Below are 17,996 nucleotides of genomic sequence, written 5' to 3' on the forward strand. Positions count from 1 at the left end.
GCGGCTGTGCCGAGGGCCACGGACGTGTTCCCGGCGCGCTGCTGTCTGACCCGACTGCCGGAGGGGAGGCGCGGACTCCGGCGAAGGTGAGACAGCGCCTGTGCCCCTGCTCCGGGGCCGTGCGCTTAGAGCGGCCGCCCTCTCCGGGGGTCGCGCTCAGCCCGATGCGTGCTGCGCTCCTGAGGGGAACCAACTCGCTCCCCCTGCCCCGCATGTTCTATGCCATTGGGACACACGGCCACTTTGAACTCTCGAGGCTACCACGCGGGTTGAAACCGCGCTCCCCACGGGAGCAGATGTGACCTCGCCGGTGCCCTTGACCCGTGACTCTACACCCGGGGCGGCCGGATGAAAACACCCGGGGGCACTGTACGGTCAATCCCTCTTGGACCAAGTCCGGATCAATAAAAAGCCAAGCAGTGAGGGGGAAAGACAAGTGGGGAAACAAATAAACAAAAAGAAGAGAAAGTAAAGTCAGGACCACCAAAGATTAAGAAAACTGAGAACTACCAGGCCCAGCCTCCAAGCAGCAGCACAACAATAAAACAGACCCCTCCAGCAATAAAATATACAACAGGGCACAACATTATATCCTCCTGCAGTTCTTCACCGGCGGCACTAATCGAGCCGCAGAGTTCCCAGCAGTGCTCTCACCAGACATAAAAGCCTTGGGACTCTCCACTATAAAGTGTGTACACTACACAAGTAAAGTACTCCTACCCAGTCCTCACTACTCCAAACAGCGCTGTCGGATCCCAAGATATGGGCCCTTCTCCTCTGCAACAACACGCAATCCTGACGGACACGGTGCTCTAGTACCCGAGTGTGGAGCAACTTCTCTACCTGATACGTAGCAAGTTTCCCACTTTAAAGGAACAAACCTCTGCAGCCCTAACCAATTGAAGCCACTCAAAAGACAATTGTTAACAGCAATACCACCACGTAAACAATCAATGGGCAAACCAAAGACCCCACGCGCACCTTCTGGGAATATGGATGCTGGTGCCCCACCCCAACTGCGGAGGCCTCGGCCACACAACAAGCACTACAAAAGATGGAAATAACACTCCAAACACACATAACGCAATTTGAAAAGATTTTACAAGCCATACTAGACACTAAAATTACCCTGGAAGCAAAAATAGGCTCGGTAATCGAAGATGTTAACATATTGCGTGCAGACCAACATGTGTTAGCTGAAAAGGTCGCAGGTTTGGAAAAAGATACGTCACACTTCTCACCAGCGGTAACCAAACTCCAGTCACAAATGGGGGCTGTAACAGCAGAATTGGAGACACTGAAGCGCAAAGCTGAAGACGCGGAAGGAAGGTCCAGACGTAACAATATCCGCTTCGTGGGATTTCCTGAGCGTGTTGAGGACCCATGTGCAGAACTGTTCATTGAGCAATGGCTAATAGAAACAGTACTGAAGGACAATGTCCCGAAGTTCTTCTCAGTAGAACGCGCCCATAGGGTTCCCGGAAAACCCTCGCCACCCGGCACTCAGCCTCACCCACTAATAACAAGACTCCTCAATTACCGCGATAGGGACCTCATATTGCAACTGTTTCGTAAAGCAGGCCCAATGCGCTTCGAAGGAGCAGACATATCGGCCTACCCGGATTTTACAGCAGAGGTACAGAAAAAGCGTAATTCATTTTTTCGGGTCAAAGAGCGACTAAGAGACCACAACATCAAATACGCTCTGCTGTTCCCGGCCAAACTTCGAATACAGGATGACACCTGCACTCTCTTTTTTACCTCACCAGAAGATGCATGGACTTGGCTTCACGCAAAGGGACTCGCTGACCCGTTAAATGCAAGAAACCCCAAAGGCAAAAATCACCCCCCTAGTGACAAACGCAAACCCCGCAGGCAACCAGACACTAAACCTACCCCTGAACAGTCTCACGCGGAACGCTCTCTACTACTGCAGACTACATCCCTCTTCGCCAATACATCTCCGGGGTCCGTATCGATGCAAGCGGGATTGGAATCCGAGCTAGGGGTACTTTCTGACTCTACAGATTCCACCTGCGCCCCCAATCTTACTCCACGGACAACAGACGACATCTGCTAATGTATACCAGTCTCGGACACAACGGTACATGACATCCTACAGAAGAAGCCACTAATCGCCCGCTAAAACCTATTGCTGCCCACTGGCTCCGCCTCTACTTCACCGCTACCCCTGACCGCAGCAAAAGATTCACGGTTGGCCCCAGAAAGTATCAATCTCAACAAGAGCATAACGGGTCGGGACCAGCATTGACTTGAATTTACTTATTTGAAACACCCCCGCACCATATGGACCGTTCCACCTGGTTGGCAAGTATTGTATTGTTAAAGCCCTTGCCACAACCACAGTTATTGTTAGATATAGTTAATGTTATTGTTTTAATTAGCAGAGTCACAACCAAGAGGCATAACTTAGCTTATAGTATTCGAAGTAAATGTCATTTTTTTGTTAACAACAAGTACACACCAGGTAACCGCAGTATAAACTGGCTAGGCGCAATGGGCGTGAAATACACTATAGATGCAAAAAGAGCCGGCCCTCCAAACTCACAAAGCCCATACACATAATTACAAATGACCCATGGCAGCCCAGAGACAACAGTATAACCCACAATATAAAATACTCACATGGAATAAAAGGGGCATGGCATCCCCGCGTAAGCGACAACAGATCCACGCATGCCTTAGGAGACATCAAATACATTTTGCCATGCTGCAGGAGACACACCTGACTAAGTCCTCTTTGGAGTATACAAAAGTAAAATGGAAAGGGCAATTATATGGTACCACTTTTTCAACATATGCCAGGGGAGTAGCGATCTGGATAGCCCCTGGGGTCCCCTACGTTATGTCCCGCGTACAATGTGACCCAAATGGCCGATATGTCCTCCTGGAAGGTGCCCTAGATGGGGAACCCATGGCATTTGCATCAATATATACTCCGAACTCAAATCAATGGGAATTTTTACGGACACTTAACAGAAGTAAACTCAACGACCCGGAGATGGATACCATTTGGGGCGGCGACTTTAATTGCGTATTAGACATTCACAGAGACCGCTCTATCCCTCCGTTGGATAACACCCTAGCTAAACGTGCTTCAATTGAACTTGCAGAGTGGGCCTCCAATAATAGGCTAAGAGAAATTTGGAGAACTGGCCACCCCACACACCGCGAATATTCGCTCTACTCCCCAGTGCATAAATTATACACTAGAATAGATATGATATTCGCATCAAATGACATAATTCCAAAAATAACCACATCAGGCTATCTGGCTCGCACCATATCTGATCATAACCCGCTCCAAGCTACCCTGAGAATGGGCCGCACACACATGTGCATTCCCACATGGCGTTTACAACCAGATGCCTTCATAGATCCTCCTTTTCATGCTGAACTAGCTAAATGCTTATCGGATTACTTTACTTTAAATAAAAACACAACAACAGCGCGCGCCATGGAATGGGACGCTCACAAAGTGGTTATATGCGGCCACTGCCTTGCAGCCTCATTGGGGGTCAAAAGAATGCTTACCAGGGAACTAATAGAGATAGAATCTAAAATGCGCAAGGCGGAGACCGAGGCCACTACCAGTGTGACCTCGCTTGAAACACTAAACTCACTGAAATCTGACTACAGAGAAGCTGATGACAGACTCAGTAGACATGACTACAGACATTTCAAAGCCCGACAGCACGCAGAAGGCGACAGATCGGGCCAACTACTAGCATGGTTGGTGCGCCAACCACTACAGTCCTCACCTATAGGCGCGATAAGAACACACTCAGGGGAAGTGACTAACACTCAAGCTGGAATTAATAAGTCCTTTCATACGTATTATCGTTCCCTATATCAGCCCACTAGCCCTCCAAATGAGCAAACACTGTCTGAACTCCTGTCATTGATTCCCCAAAATATGAATACCATTGATAGCGCAGCCACACTGGATGGTCCCATTACTAGTGAAGAACTACGCTTAGCTCTTTCTCAAATGGCACGTGGCAAGACCCCTGGTTCAGACGGACTACCAATGGAATATTATAGCTCATTATCCGCCCATCTCCTGCAGCCTTTGATCGAGGTATTTAATGAGGCACGAAATAGAAAGCAGTTACCAGACTCCATGCGCGAAGCATTGATAGTGGTACTACCAAAACCAGGACGCGATCCACTTGATGTCAAATCCTATAGACCACTCTCCCTGTTAAACACTGACTGTAAACTCCTGGGGAAAATTTTAGCAAACAGGCTACTCCCTTATTTATCAGACTTAATTCATCATGATCAATCTGGATTTGTACCAGGGAGGAACACTTTTCTAAATATAAGACGCCTAATACATATATTACACAGTACCACAGAAACTGAGGCAGTGGCTGTGGCATTAGACATAGAGAAGGCGTTTGACACGCTCGGATGGGAGTATCTCTTCCACACTCTGAAAGCGTTCGGCTTTCAAAACGGTTTCATCAACTGGATTGCCACGTTATACGCAAAACCAACAGCTCGCGTCAATACGGGCCAAATTATATCAGAGGCGTTCCCTATCGGTAGAGGCACCAGCCAAGGATGCCCTCTATCCCCTTTATTATTTGCAATAGCTATGGAGCCATTGGCAATCAAACTCCGTAGCCGCGCAAGCGGATGGGGCATCAGAGAATCCAACATATACCATATTATTTCCTTATATGCGGATGATGCTTTAATATACTTGCGTAACTATACCTCCTCCCTCACAGAATTATACAAATCCTAGATAACTTTGCTCTTTCCTCTGGTCTATGCATTAATTGGGCGAAATCATGTATTTTCCCGCTTACCCGTATACCTATTGAACAGCAAACGTCATTACCACTACACCAACTGGCATGGGCATATCAGACCTTTAAATATCTGGGGATTCAGGTCTGCCACTCCATGACAGACCTACGTGAGGGCAACCTCGATAGGCTGCTATGCTCAACTCGAGGATCTATGGCATTTTGGAGCTCCCTCCCACTGTCACCCATGGGTCGCACGGCCATAGCTAAAATGTTAATACTCCCTAGATTTTTATACTATTTCATAGCGCTCCCATTATCCCTGCCACGTTCATTCTTTCATAAACTACATTCCCTGCTAACAGATTTGTTGTGGGGCAGGGACAGACGGAGAGTAGCGCTAGCCATCACACAATATCCACAGGAGGAAGGCGGGCTCGGCATGCCGAACTTTGAATTATATTACGCAGCAGCCCAACTCCAATGGGTAACCACGTGGCTTAGCGAACCACCCACCCCAGAGGGTACAGCAATAATGTCTTATACGGCACCACAAACTATATTGACATCACTTATGTCCAAACCTCCTTACCCGTCTAATAAAAATCCCCTAGTAGAAACAGCCAGATACTGCTGGCGGAGATATGTCCAGGGCAAAACCCTAATTCCCCCTTACTCGCCTGCAATACCTTTGGCTCAGGTACCAGGTGTCCAAGCTCTCTCCCATCACCATGATATACGGGTAACCAAGACATTGAACATGGGGGACCTGTATTTGAGCACTAAAGCAAGCACTTTCGCAGAGCTCGTGTCTACCCGTATCATGCAACCTGGGGCCTTCTTAACATTCAACGCCATTAACAAACTTATACAAAACTTTTGGGGACGCAACCCAAATGAACCCGACGAATCCCCTCTACTCACCTCATTACTCACTATAGGAAACACAAAGGGCAGCATTACTAAATTATATAAAATACTCCTAACAGATACCTGCACTGCTCTGACCTAAGTTAAAAGCTGCTGGGATGGGGCCCTCCCTACACCGGTCGACCAGAAGTCCTGGAAAGCTGCCCTTACCACGATTAAATCCGTATCCCGTAACGTCAGACTAAGATACACTCAATTCAATTACATCCACCAAGCATATCTATCTCCGTCCCGTATCAACAAAATATACCCAAACTCTAAACCAGAATGCCCTAGATGTGCTACCCCCACTGCTAATTTCTACCATATGGTTTGGGAATGCCACACAATAAATACTGGCTGGTGCAGCATTACCGAGACGGTTGCAGACATAATAGACAACACGCTTACTCCCACACCAGAATCCTGCTTGCTGGGCATACGTTACCAGGGCAAGAATGAAAAACACACTCACAAGTTTATAGATCTTGCGTTTGTAATATACAAGCGATTGATGGCCCCCTATTACGCCTGGCTTGCAGCCTTACACAGCTCCACACTAGCGGAGGCCCACACTCTAAGACAGCTGCAACTTAGAGGCCAGATACAAGAGGGTGCCGAACACTGGGACCACTTTGTAGTACAAATAGAGTCTAGAGATGATAAATACCCCCCTTGAAATACGTGACATGAACAATATTACCTGCAAGTAAATACTTAGCAATCACGACAAGGAACAAATCACACCTGACGTAACACCCCAGCTAATCTCGTCATATCAGCCCGAAAACATACAGTTGGATAACAAGCGCAACTTCACCCAGATGTGAACACGCAAGTTGATACTGGCTGCCGATGCTCTGTCAGCCCTGCCCTCGCCCCATTGCAAACCATATAACACGCAAACAAAGCACTAACATATTTCATGCCTACATGGCTGAATGTCGCCGCAATCACTTAGAATACCATTAAATATACTTAAGTAAAACTACAGATATGCCTATTGTTATTGTTATAAAATGTATCAAGTTAAGTTGTATGTCAGTACATTGAACTGTAACCGTACTGTATAGGAATTACAAGTACGTGTAGAGGCACATGAAAAGAGAAAAATGTTCATTCTCTTACTAATCCAAGGGAAATGTACTGCTGTGCGTGTGTTGTGTTTAATAAACAGATTTTAAAAAAAAGAAGAATATATTCAGTATTTCTACTCCAATCATGACTTAGGGGGTCATTCCAACCCTGGCGGTCGGTGTTAAAGCGGCGGCTAACCCGCCAACAGGCTTGCGGTGTAAAAAATGGAATTCTGACCCTGGCGGAAACCGCCAACAGAGACCGCCACTTTAACACTCCGACCGCCACGGCGGGACAAACAAACAGCGCGGCGGTCACCGCCAACAGACAGGCGGGAGACAATGTACTGCCCACCCTATCACAACCCACCAATCCGCCACCTTTTACGGGGCGGTAGCCCCGCCGATAAAAACACGGCGGAAACAGACATTTCAAACGGAAAATGCTCACCTCCATACACCCCACGAGGAATCTGGACAGCATGGAACCCGAACTACACATCCTACCAGCCATTGTCTTCCTGCTCCTCTACCAGGAGCACGAACACCGGCGCAGAAGACTACAGTGAGTACTGCACCTACGACACAGGGGAGGGGGGAGGAGAAAATATTACGGGCACACATACGCTACACACCCACCACCACCCTCACCCACTACAACACACACATCAATGCATAGCAATACATCACTGTTACAACCCCCAAAGCCCCCGGAAGAATACAAAGACAAAATGAAATGATCATAAACAGTCGAATATATTGTATTATCGGCATATAAAAATATCACATATTTAAAACTAATATATACATAAATATCAAAAGTCCGATAATTTTAGCTGTCATTGTCCGTGGACCACTGGGCCCAAATCACATGGGCAAGGCCCACACAGGATACCTGACACCAACGGAGAGAACACTGCAGAGGCATCAGATAGAAAAACTACAGGCACCTCAGGGGGAAGGGAAGGGGGGGTACCTCAGCCACATGAGCACATGACGCCAGATCCACGAGGGGCCTCCATGGCCACTGTCCCATCCTGGGGAGTGCAAAGCCACAGTCTCTCAAGTCTCTACAGTGGGTGGTTTGCTCACTGTACCATCCTGGGGAGTGCAAAGCCACAGTCTCTCAAGTCCATACAGTGGGTGGCTTGCCCACTGTACCATCCTGGGGAGTGCAAAGCCACAGTCTCTCAAGTCTCTACAGTGGGTGGTTTGCCCACTGTACCATCCTGGGGAGTGCAAAGCCACAGTCTCTCAAGTCCATACAGTGGGTGGCTTGCCCACTGTACCATCCTGGGGAGTGCAAAGCCACAGTCTCTTAAGTGGATGACAGTGTCCACTGGTTCTGGAGGGGGACTGGTGCCCAGAGTGCTTCGTGCAGCCCTGCCCGACACAGATGCGGCACTGCCCCTTCCGCCAATGGGCCAGCGGTGCTTGAGATGAAGGGCCCAGTGCAGCGGTGCTTGAGATGAAGGGCCCAGCGCAGCAGTGCTTGAGATGAAGGGCCCAGTGCAGCGGTGCTTGAGATGAAGGGCCCAGTGCAGCGGTGCTTGAGATGAAGGGCCCAGTGCAGCGGTGCTTGAGATGAAGGGCCCAGTGCAGCGGTGCTTGAGACGGCGGTGCCCAGTGCAGCGGTGCTTGAGACGGCGGTGCCCAGCGGAGCGGTGCTTGAGATGAAGGGCCCAGCGGAGCGGTGCTTGAGATGAAGGGCCCAGTGCAGCGGTGCTTGAGATGAAGGGCCCAGTTCAGCGGTGCTTGAGATGAAGGGCCCAGTGCAGCGGTGCTTGAGACGGCGGTGCCCAGTGCAGCGGTGCTTGAGACAGCGGTGCCCAGCGGAGCGATGCTTGAGACGGCGGTGCCCAGCGGAGCGGTGCTTGAGATGAAGGGCCCAGCGCAGCGATGCTTGAGATGAAGGGCCCAGTTTAGCGGTGCTTGAGATGAAGGGCCCAGTGCAGCGGTGCTTGAGACGGCGGTGCCCAGCGGAGCGGTGCTTGAGATTAAGGGCCCAGCGGAGCGGTGCTTGAGATGAAAGGCCCAGTGCAGCGGTGCTTGAGATGAAGGGTCCAGTTCAGCGGTGCTTAAGATGAAGGGCCCAGTGCAGCGGTGCTTGAGACGGCGGTGCCCAGCGGAGCGGTGCTTGAGATGAAGGGCCCAGCGGAGCGGTGCTTGAGATGAAGGGCCCAGTGCAGCGGTGCTTGAGATGAAGGGCCCAGTTCAGCGGTGCTTGCCTTGGCGGTCCTTGCCCTGTTCAGCGGTCCTTGTCCTGTTCAGCGGTGCTTGCCTTGGCGGTGCTTGCCCAGTTCAGCGGTGCTTGTCTTGGCAGTCCTTGCCCTGTTCAGCGGTCCTTGCCCTGTTCAGCGGTGCTTGCCTTGGCGGTGCTTGCCCAGTTCAGCGGTGCTTGCCTTGGCGGTCCTTGCCCTGTTCAGCGGTGCTTGAGTTGGCGCTCCTTCATTGCCCAGCTGGGCTGTGGCTGGCACTCCTTCATTGCCCAGCTGGGCTGTGGCTGGCGCTCCTTCATTGCCCAGCTGGGCTGTGGCTGGCGGGGCCCTCCTGGGCAGTTGGGCTGTGGCTGGCGTGGCCCTCCTGGGCAGCTGGGCTGTGGCTGGCGGGGCCCTCCTGGGCAGTTGGGCTGTGGCTGGCGGGGCCCTCCTGGGCAGCTGGGATGGGGCTGGTGGGGCCCTCCTGGGCAGCTGGCCTGCTGCCGGACTTGTCGGGCGTGCTGCCCTTCCCACCCTTCCCTGGTCGTCTGTGGCCCTTTCCCTCCTTTGGCAGTTTTGCCAGGTGGCACCCCACTTCCAGGCGGAGCCAGGGTAGGGATTTTGGTCCTTGGTGTCCTTGGCCTCTTGCGCCGGGCACTGGTGATCTTTGGGTGTTTTTCCGGGGGTGGGCTGGCCGTGCCTTGGCTCCTACCAGAACTAGTTGCCCTTGAGGGTGGGGGACTCCACATTCCTTGGACAACAGTCCTGATAGGTCCTGGTTTGGAGGTGCTGATTGCAGTCTTATTCGATGGACGGGATGGGGGAGTTGTTGGAAAGAGGTCAAGTTTGGAAAGGAAAATCAATTTGGAAAGAGAGGGACGGCTAGGTGTAGTGGGTATGGGAGTGGAGGAAGAGGATGTGGTTGTAGGAGTGTGAAGTCCGGTGTCTTTGGGTGCAGGTGCTTGGGCTGGAGGCTGTCGTGAGGTGGATGGCTGTTGGGTGGGTGGCTGCCTGCGTTTGTGTGGTTTGGAAGAGGGGGTGACAGACACATTGGGAGAGGACACAGGGGACGTGTAAATGGTAGTGGGGGTTATGACTGCACGTGTGCGGAATGTTCTGGTGGGTGTGCTGGTGATGGACGTAGTGGCTGAAGATGTTGTGCATGCAAGTGTGAGTGGCAATGTCACAGGGAGGGAGGAGAGAGACGAGGAGGAGGGGGACACAGTGGAGGCAGTGAGAGTTGGTGTGTCTGCATGTGGATGTTGCTTGTGTGAATGCTTGTGTGAAGTGTGGTGCTTATGTCTGGATGAGCTTCCCTTGGGTGTTGAGGTGTGTGCAGGCTGGTCTGTAGGTGTGTCTGGGATAGGCAGAGGTACAGGGGATTGGGTCTGGGTGGAGGAAGTTGGAGGGTGGAGGCTAGAGACAGGGACAATTGCTGCCGTCAGTGCTGAGGCCAGAGCGTTGAACGATCGCTGATGGGCAGCCTGACCCGAATGAATGCCCTCCAGGTATGCATTACTCCGGTGCACCTCCCTTTCTACACCCTGGATGGCATTCAAAAGGGTAGACTGCCCAACAATGATGGTCCTCAGGAGGTCAATGACCTCCTCACTGAGGGCAGCAGGGGTGACAGGGGCAGGGCCTGAGGTGCCTGGGGCGAAGGAGATGCCCACCTTCCTGGGTGAGCAGGCACGGGGCAAACGCTGAGGGGCTGCTGGGAGGGCGGTGCTGGTGCGCTGGGTGGCGGCTGTACCTGTTGTTGCGGGGGGCACGGATGTTGCCGCCACCACAAGGGAGCTCCCTTCAGAGGACGAGTCGCTGCCACTGACATAAGCACGAGTCCCCGCTGTGGAGCTCCCCTCGCCCTCCGTCTCACTGGTGAAATCCGAGTCAGTTGCATGGCCCGCCATGGCCATGTGAGATGCAGCTCCCTCGTGCTCCGATGCCACTTCTCCTCCGCCTGATGATGCTAATGCACACATGAACAGGAAGACCACAAAAAAGGGGGGGGGAGAAATAAAGACATGTTGAGTGCATGGATTACCGCTACCGTTGTCGGAGAGGACAGACACAGAAGCCCCCTGCACTACGCGGCGCACTTGGGGTCCACTACGCAATCCGTGGGACATGGCCTACAAGCCTATGGACGACGACTGCACACATAGATGACACAGGGCCATGAATAGCTGTACTTGGCACCCTACAGAGGTGGGGGCACAGGGCCATGCCTTACGGAGGGGCCTAGCCTACAGAAATCGCCCTGGCCTAGAGATACCCACAGCCCACCTCCCCCTCCCAGACACCTCCACTACGCGCAAAGTCACCAGAATGAGAGTGTACTCACCCCCTTGTGTCTGCTGTGATGTCCTCACGCGCCCATCCAAATCGGGGTAGGCCACCGCCAGGATCCGGGACATCAGGGGGGTCAATTGACGACTGGCACCCCGCCTACGTTGGGAGGCCATCCCCAGCAGATCCTCCGCCGTCTTCCTGCTCCTGCGTCGGATGTCCTCCCACCTCTTCCGGCAGTGGGTGCCCCGTCTGTTGTGGACCCCCAGGGTCCGGACGTCCTTGGCGATGGCACGCCAAATAGCGATTTTCTGGTGGGCGCTGACCTATGTGACATGTACAGGGGGAGAAAAAAAATCATCACCTTCTGCATGCTTGATGTGAGTGGCCCCCCATCCCCACCCTTGCCATGTGGCACATGCTCTCATCTGTCGTCTGATGCATGCCTCAATCGCTCCCCTCCCCACCATCTTTCATCCACCCGACTCAACCCAGGCATTGCCCACAAAGCATGCTCCCAGTGTACTTACCTGTTGGTCTGGAGGACCGTAGAGTAGCGCATACTGGGGGAGGACCCCATCCACGAGTTTCTCCAATTCTTCAGAAGTGAAGGCAGGGTCCCTTTCCCCAGTCGCAGCAGCCATTGTCTCTTCCAGACCGAGGTCACAGCAGCACTTGCAGTGTAGGTCCTCTCCTGTGGAAGATCAGGTATCGAGTGATTAAGTAGATAGAAAATGGCGGTCACGCCCCCAGCGGTGCGTATCGCGGCGGTGCATACCGCGACCGCCGGCGCACCTCGTCATTGGCTCGTGGAACCCATAGGATTCTATGTTAACCAATGCAGCTTTGCGCCGCGGTCTTCGACCGCCTACCGCCACAGTGTGCCACGCCAGCGCATTGACCTCACATCCCATTGTCACACTTCACAGGTCAGGCAGCCGCCATTTCAAGGGCCCACATGGCTTAATTTCTACTGCGTCACACATACCTAGGCCTTTCCTCAACACTCATACAAACCATTCAATGCATAGTGAATCGTGTTGTGTGCAGGCTGTGGGAACGTACCTGTGGGTTGATTGACTCTGTGCTCGCTGTTGTCCTTCCTAGGCACCCGTCCGCTTGGCAATGCGAGGAGATGGAGGAATCTTCCCGTGTACAGACCGCTTGTGGACCTGTCGACAATGGAGGAAAGACATGTCATACTGACATACAGGCTTGACCGAGCCACTATACAGGAACTGTGTGCCCAGCTGGAGGCAGACCTGATGTCACCCATCCGCCAACCCACAGGGATCCCCCCTCTAGTGCAGGTGCTGTCAGTGCTCCATTTCTTAGCAAGTGGGTCATTTCAAACAACAGTGGCCATATCATCAGGGATGTCTCAACCTATGTTTTCCAAGGTGTTGTCCAGAGTGTTGTCTGCCCTGCTGAAACACATGAGGAGCTACATCATTTTCCCTGAGGTGGGGGATTTGCCTACAGTGAAGGGCGATTTCTATGCCCTTGGACATATCCCCAACATCATAGGTGCCATTGATGGGACACATGTGGCTTTGGTACCCCCCAGCAGGAGTGAACAGGTGTACAGGAACAGGAAAAGTTATCATTCGATGAATGTACAGATGGTGTGTTTGGCTGACCAGTACATCTCCCATGTTAATGCCAAGTTCCCTGGGTCAGTGCATGACGCCTACATCCTGCGGAATAGCAGCATCCATGTGATGGGTCAACTCCAGAGGCACCGGGTGTGGCTATTAGGGGACTCTGGTTACCCCAACCTGTCCTGGCTACTGACCCCAGTGAGGAATCCCAGGACCAGGGCAGAGGAACGCTACAATGAGGCCCATGGGCGGACTAGGAGGGTGATCGAGCGAACCTTTGGCCTCCTGAAGGCCAGGTTCAGGTGCCTCCATATGACAGGTGTATCCCTAATGTACTCACCAAAGAAGGTGTGCTAGATCATCGTGGCCTGCTGTATGCTTCACAACCTGGCTTTGCGCCGCCAGGTGCCTTTTCTGCAGGAGGATGGTCCAGATGGTGGTGTTGTAGCAGCTGTGGAGCCTGTGGAGAGTGAAGAAGAGGAAGCCGGAGAGGACGACATAGACAACAGGAACACAGTAATAGAGCAATATTTTCAGTGACGCACATATAAGAGTACACACCGGCATATTACATTTACTTAAAAACTCCTACCTCTCTACTGTCTGACTATTTCCCCCAGTGTATGGTAACTGTGTTGTGACTTTCCCTTCCGTTTTCAGAGCTGTGGGCCCCACTGCGTGACATCTGCTTTGTTACCCTATGGACTACAGCTGTGTGACAGCGGTTTGTTGGCATCACAATGTGAATAACAATTTTGGCACTGTCATGTCTAATACATTTGTTAAAATCACAGACAGACTCCAGATTGTTTATGTGCAATAAGTGTGTTTATTCAAGTGCTCTAATTTGGATGGGTGGTTGCAAATCGGTGAGGGGTGATGGTGGAGGATTGTCCATGGCAGAGTCCAGACTATCAGGTTCACAGGTGCATTGTCCAAATGCCTGTGGGAATTGGAGCAGGGGCAGTTTAAGGTTGGACAGGGTGACAATGTGGGACAGTGGGATGACAATCAGGGCGGTATCCTTTGCTGGCGGGGGTCTTGACATGTTACTCTGTCTTCTTCCTGGATCTCAGGGCCCGCTTGCGGGGTGGTTCTCCTTCTGCAGGCGGTGGGGTTCTGGTGGCCTGTTGGTCTTCTGCCGGGGCCTCCTGTCCACTAGCGCCGGCGGAGGTGGTAGCCTGTTCTTGGTCCATGCTAGTGTCAGGGGCCCTTTGAGGTGCCACAGTGGTCCGCAATGTGGAAATTAACTCATTCAGGGCCACTACGATGGTACCCATGGCGGTACTGATGTTTCTCAGTTCCTCCCTGAACCCCATATACTGTTGTTCCTGCAGAAGCTGGATTTCCTGAAACCTGACCAAGACTGTCGCCATCGTCTCCTGGGAGCGGTGGTATGCTCCCATGATGGAGGAGAGGGCCTTGTGGAGAGTGGGTTCCCTTGGCCTGTCCCCCCCCTGTCGCACAGCTGCCCTCCCAGTTCCCCTGTTTCCTTGGGCCTCCGTCCCCTGGACCGTGTGCCCACTACCACTGCCCCCAGGTCCCTGTTGTTGTTGGGGGGGTGGGTTAGCCTGGGTTCCCTGTAGTGGTGGACACACCGCTGATTGACGTGTCCTGGGGACAGAGGTATGGGCCCGCTGGGTGGGTGCTGTGCTGGTGTTCCCAGAGGGGGGAAGGTCTGCTGTGGCCTGTGCCTGTCTGAGGGGAACCAACTGTCCCGAGGTCTCCGATGGACCGGGCTGGTCATCTAGATCCAGGGAGACAGAGCTGCTGTCATCACTGTGGGCCTCTTCTGGGGGTGGAGGGGACATTTGTGGACCCTACTGCGCGGTGACCTGGTGTTTGGGTCCTGCAGGGGTATAAAAGTATGGTTATTGCTTCTGTGTGTGCCAATGGCGTGCAATGGGTGGGTGCCCGTGTACCCCAGTGCTGGCATTCCTTTGTGGGGGCTGTTGTGACGGTATTTTGGGGGGGGGGGTGATGGGTATGTGCATTGGGCATGCCTTGGTGATGGGTGTCCATGCTTTGGGGCCGCATGCAGGGCTAAGTGTAGGGATGGGTGGGTTGTGATGGTGAGACATTTGCAAGGGGTAGTTGTGATGGGGTAAGGGTGAGTGTGGGGGTATGAGTTGGCATGCAGGTGGGGTGGGGGGGATGAAGTAGTGAAGATGAGACTTACCAGAGTCCATTCCTCCACCGACTCCTGCGAGGCCCTCAGGATGCAGGATGTTCAAGACTTGCTCCTCCCATGTTGTAAAATCTGGGGGAGGAGGTGGGGGTCCGCCGCCAGTCCGCTGTACCGCGATGTTGTGCCTTGATACCATGGAACGCACCTTCCCCCGTAGGTCGTTCCACCGCTTCCTGATGTCGTCCCTATTTCTCGGGTGCTGTCCCACAGCGTTGACCCTGTCCACTATTCTGCTCCATAGCTCCATCTTCCTGGCAATGGTGGTGTGCTGCACCTGTGTCCCGAACAGCTGGGGCTCTACTCGTACGATTTCCTCCACCATGACCCTGAGTCCAGTATCTGAGAACCTGGGGTGTCTTTGAGGTGCCATGGGGTGGTGTGGATGATGTGTGGGGTGGAGTGTGTAGTGATAGGTGGGGTGCTATTTAGTGGTGTGTTGTGTGAGGTGCGTGGAAGTTCTGTGGGTGTTGGTATTGTGTGCCTGTGGATGCTTGGTAGTTGACTGTGGTGTCTCTCTCTCGCCTTCTCTCTGAATTTCTGGTCGTAGGGGTTTGTGGGTGATGTGGGTGTGTGTTTTATATTGTATTGGGTGTGTGGGAGTGGTGTGTGTATGTGTATCAGGTGTGTGTATTTCGAATAGTCCAATGTGGTTGTGTTATGTACGAGTATGTGTATTTCGACCGCAGCGGTGTGTACCGCCAATAGAATACCGCGGTTGAAAGACCGCTGCGTGGAGTTGTGGGTCGTAATGGCATGGGCGTATTTCTGTTGGCGTGACGGTGGAGGTTTGGTCATCGCCAGTTTATCGCTGACCTTTGGTGTGGCGGACTTTTGTGGATGTCGGAATTTTGGCGGTTTGCCTGTTGTGGGTCAGAATGACCGTGGCGGTTTACCGCGACCGCGGCGGTCTTATGGCGGTCTTCTGACTGGCGGTAAGCGGCTTTTACCGCCGAGGTTGGAATGACCGCCTTAGTATTTCTTTTGTACCCATCATTAGATATTTGAGTAAAATAGCTAAGGAGCATGACATAGTATTAATTAGGGGATTCTTTGAACCAACACTAACATATGGAACTGCTAATGCTCACAGTAACAATTTAACCTGTTTGTTAACTCTGTTAGAAAAGAGCTTTGTAGGGCATACTGATGACAGAAGGAAGGCATTGAAGGAGAAATTAGAGAAAGGGCTGGAGAAAAAGACTTATAACAGTGACTATGCTTCCACTGCTATTAAAACACAAGGGAGATTAGCCTTAGATGCATTACACGTAGGCAAGCTTTGTATATATAGGCCAAAATTACGCACTGACACTGTTTGTAGGAACGAGTGAATGTAGGCATGTATTTTTGTTTCAGAGTAAACGGACTTTTATGATGAATGGTGTAGACCCTGTGATTCCTGGAATTTATTATATCTGTGGACTTAATGCTTATTACCGTCTTCCTAGAGGATGGTATGGGACATGCTATTTAGGGATAGTTTTCCCTAAAATATATCAGATAGATGACCTAAAGAAGATACCGAAAGTGACTGAATTACATTATAAACGACAGAGGAGGGAAACCTCTTCTGCAATTGTAGGGGATATTTTTGGTGCAATAATTCCTTCTGTAGGAGTTATTTTGAATGCAAACAAGATACGGAAATTGTCTACTATTGTGGATAATATGCTGACAAACTTTACAGGGGCAATACTCCTGTTAAATACCGAATTGCCTGCGGATAGAGCTATGACGCTTCAAAATAGGCTTGCTTTAGACATAATTTTGACGAAAGACGGCCGAGTCTGTAAAATGATTGATGCTAGGCATTGTTGTTTATTTATACCTGAGAATGATAAGGAGATAAGAGACTTACTTACTAATTTAACTAATTCAAGCAAGGGTTTGAAAGAATTGAAGGAACCAGGGGTTTGGGAAAAGGTTGGAAATGGATTTGCCTCTGAGGGAAATTGGTTTAGTCAAATTTGAAATGGGGTATTATGGAAAATTGTCCAGGGAATATTCATTGTGATTGTTTCCATATAAGGATTATGGGGTACATGCAAATTATGTCAGAAAATAAGATTAAGAAAATCAAGAATGATCAGAGGAGGGAAGAACCACATAGGAGACAAATTTATAGGGAAAATTCAAGAAGAAGGCAAAATACATCTGAGACAAATTTGTAAAGTATTGACAAGAAAGGTGTGATGACATATTTAGTCATCAGAGTAGGGACTGATGGAGCAGATATGTTAATTAAAGAAATTGCTAATGATTAATATGTTTTTTATTAATGACAAAAATGCATATAGAAATTAAATTTAGAATGGTCACCATGTGTATTAACGGATGCAAAATAATAGAAAAGTTTATAAGAAATGCACTAATATGTCATAACAAAGTGTATAACCTATGTTTTGTATTAATTCATATTCTTAAATTAGCCTGACTAAGAGCCTGGTTTCACTGGGCCTTGCTTGCTCTGAAGATGAAGAATTTGAGTGCCTCGCACAGGACTGGTAACCGGGGGTGGCAACCTTGAACCGCTCAGAGTTCAAGCCGCTCAGCTAGAACATTCTGCAAATGTACCAACGAACAGTAGATGATGAAGACAATTTGATACAATTATGTGTAGTGTAGGCTAAATGTCCTTTCCCAGGACTTGAACAATAGAGGGACTGACTATAGACTCGTATGCAACAATTTTGTTACCTGAAGAGCCGGATGATGTTCTCATCGCAAGAAGAACCAATCAGTTTTATGGGACGTAAAGCATATGCAAAATTTAAGATTTGGTAAACAAAAACTATAGGTTAGAGTCATAACTTCCCACGGACTGACCAATTAGCAATTAGTAGGATGGACTGGGAGACCCTAATAAAAGTCGTGACAAGGGGTGAGAAATCAGAACTGCGAGGAGAAAGTTCATTACGTCAGGAGACGCTGTCCGAGGTGCTGACAATTGGGCT

Source organism: Pleurodeles waltl, chromosome 2_2 (assembly GCF_031143425.1).
Source record: "Pleurodeles waltl isolate 20211129_DDA chromosome 2_2, aPleWal1.hap1.20221129, whole genome shotgun sequence".
NCBI lineage: Eukaryota > Metazoa > Chordata > Amphibia > Caudata > Salamandridae > Pleurodeles > Pleurodeles waltl.